General features: G+C 46.8%; 4 non-coding genes across 4 annotated transcripts; all 4 read right to left on the minus strand.

The window, feature by feature from the left end:
- Positions 1-28: 28 nt before the first annotated feature.
- LOC137103458 (U6 spliceosomal RNA) lies at positions 29-135 on the minus strand. The gene has a single exon (XR_010911510.1). It is a non-coding gene; the product is annotated as a U6 spliceosomal RNA (small nuclear RNA).
- A 557-nt stretch (positions 136-692) lies between these two features.
- Positions 693-799, minus strand: LOC137103674 (U6 spliceosomal RNA). Its single transcript, XR_010911570.1, has one exon. It is a non-coding gene; the product is annotated as a U6 spliceosomal RNA (small nuclear RNA).
- Positions 800-1,398: 599 nt separating this feature from the next.
- On the minus strand, positions 1,399-1,505 carry LOC137103678 (U6 spliceosomal RNA). The gene has a single exon (XR_010911571.1). It is a non-coding gene; the product is annotated as a U6 spliceosomal RNA (small nuclear RNA).
- A 622-nt stretch (positions 1,506-2,127) lies between these two features.
- LOC137103276 (U6 spliceosomal RNA) lies at positions 2,128-2,234 on the minus strand. Its single transcript, XR_010911442.1, has one exon. It is a non-coding gene; the product is annotated as a U6 spliceosomal RNA (small nuclear RNA).
- Positions 2,235-2,500: the final 266 nt, after the last annotated feature.

Below are 2,500 nucleotides of genomic sequence, written 5' to 3' on the forward strand. Positions count from 1 at the left end.
GTCAAGTTCAGGACACTGTGGCCATACCAAAATGTGGAAACGCTTCACGAATTTGCGTGTCTTCCTTGCGCAGGGGCCATACTAATCTTTTCTGTATCGTATCCAATTTGTCATATGTGCTGCCTGAGCAAGCACAGCAGCTCTAAGGTGACTGGCGCGTTTTACACCTCCTTCGGGTGAAACGGCCCTTTGGTCATGGTGCAAACAAAAGAGGCGGCATCTCATTCTAATCTGGGCGGTCCACATGGTTCCACATTCCACCAAGGCTGGTGACAGCAAGTCATCAAAGTCAACAATTAATGCTTGTCGGAAGAAATCTTTTATCTTTGAAAGACGTTCCCAATCTCTCGGAGGACTTCCTGGAATTCTCCAATAACTCTTTCACCATTTTCCAACATTTTTGAAGACAGGATGGGCGCATAGTCAACACGGGTTAACCAGAGTCACAAATCACCAAAGTCAACAATCTATGCTTGTCAGAAGAAATCTTTCAACATTTCTAAAGACCTCAACAATATCTTTGAAAGTGCCACACCAGTCTGGGGAGTTGCAGGGGAAGTCTATAAAACATCTTTGAAAGTCTAAGACACCTTTTAAAAGGTCTCTGACAGGATGGGCGCATCGTCAACACGGGTTAACCAGACACCTACCTGGCTGAATTGCGGTCAAGTTCAGGACACTGTGGCCATACCAAAATGTGGAAACGCTTCACGAATTTGCGTGTCATCCTTGCGCAGGGGCCATGCTAATCTTCTCTGTATCGTATCCAATTTGTCATATGTGCTGCCTGAGCAAGCACAGCATCTCTGAGGTGACGAGCGCTTTTTAAACCTCCCTCGGGTGAAACGGCCCTTTGGTCATGGTGCAGACAAAAGAGGTGGCATCTCATTCTAACCTGGGTGGTGCCCACTGTGCATGTCTGGCCAGAGCCTCGTCGCAGGTTCCAGACTATGTGCTCCCTTTTGTCTAGGGAGTTGCAGTGGAAGTCTAACAAAATCTTTGAAAGTCTCAGGCAGCATTTAAAAAGGGTTCTGACAGGATGGGCGCAAAGTCAACACGGGTTAATCAGACACTTGCCCGCCTGAATTGTCTGGGGAGTTACAGTGGAAGTCTAACAAAAATATTTGAAAGTCTCAGACAGCTTTTAGGAGGGCTCTGACAGGATGGGCGCAAAGTCAACACAGGTTAACTAGACACTTGCTCGCCTGAATTGTGGTCAAGTTCCTGGAATTCTCCAATAACTCTTTCACCATTTCCCAACATTTTTGAAGACAGGATGGGCGCAGTCTAAAACACCTTTTAAAAGGTCTCTGACAGGATGGGCGAATAGTCAACACGGGTTAACCAGACACCTACCTGCCTGAATTGCGGTCAAGTTTAGGACACTGTGTCCATATCAAAATGTGGAAACGCTTCACGAATTTGCGTGTCATCCTTGCGCAGGGGCCATGCTAATCTTCTCTGTATCGTATCCAATTTGTCATATGTGCTGCCTGAGCAAGCACAGCAGCTCTGAGGTGACGGGCGCTTTTTAAACCTCCCTCGGGTGAAACGGCCCTTTGGTCATGGTGCAGACAAACGAGGCGGCATCTCATTCTAATCTGGGCGGTGCCCACTGTGCATGCCTGGCCGGATCCTCTTCGCAGCTTCCAGTCTATGCGTTCCTTTTTGTACGCAAAGACTGGATAGGGTTGATGCAATCCTCAGGGTTTAGAAACTTCTTCAAGAAAGGCTTTTTCTGTAGAGCAGCTGCAATCCCTACTTTCTCTGCCAGCATGTCGGCTAACAGTACGAATCGGGAAGGGGCCGGAGATGACTCTGTACCCACTAATACGCGCAGTGCCGACATTCTCAATCTCTCAGACGACTTGCTGATGACAGCAAGTCACCAAAGTCAACATTCTATGCTTGTCAGAACAAATCTTTCAACATTTCTAAAGAACTCAACAACGTCTTTGAAAGTGCCACAGAATTCTGGGGAGTTGCAGGGGAAGTGTATAAAATATCTTTGAAAGTCTAAGACACCTTTTAAAAGGTATCTGACAGGATGGGCGCATAGTCAACACAGGTTAACCAGACACTTATCTGCCTGAATTGCGGTCAAGTTTGGGACACTGTGTCCATATCAAAATGTGGAAACGCTTCACGAATTTGCGTGTCATCCTTGCGCAGGGGCCATGCTGATCTTCTCTGTATCGTATCCAATTTGTCATATGTGCTGCCTGAGCAAGCACAGCAGCTCTAAGGTGAACGGCGCTTTTTACACTTCCTTCGGGTGAAACGGCCCTTTGGTCATGGTGCAAACAAAAGAGGCAGCATCTCATTCTAATCTGGGCGGTCCACGTGGTTCCACATTCCACCAAGGCTTGTGACAGCAAGTCATCAAAGTCAACAATTAATGCTTGTCGGAAGAAATCTTTTATCTTTGAAAGACGATCCCAATCTCTCGAAGGACTTCCTGGAATTCTCCAATAACTCTTTCACCATTTCCCAACATTTT

This window comes from Channa argus, chromosome 1 (genome assembly GCF_033026475.1).
Source record: "Channa argus isolate prfri chromosome 1, Channa argus male v1.0, whole genome shotgun sequence".
Lineage (NCBI taxonomy): Eukaryota > Metazoa > Chordata > Actinopteri > Anabantiformes > Channidae > Channa > Channa argus.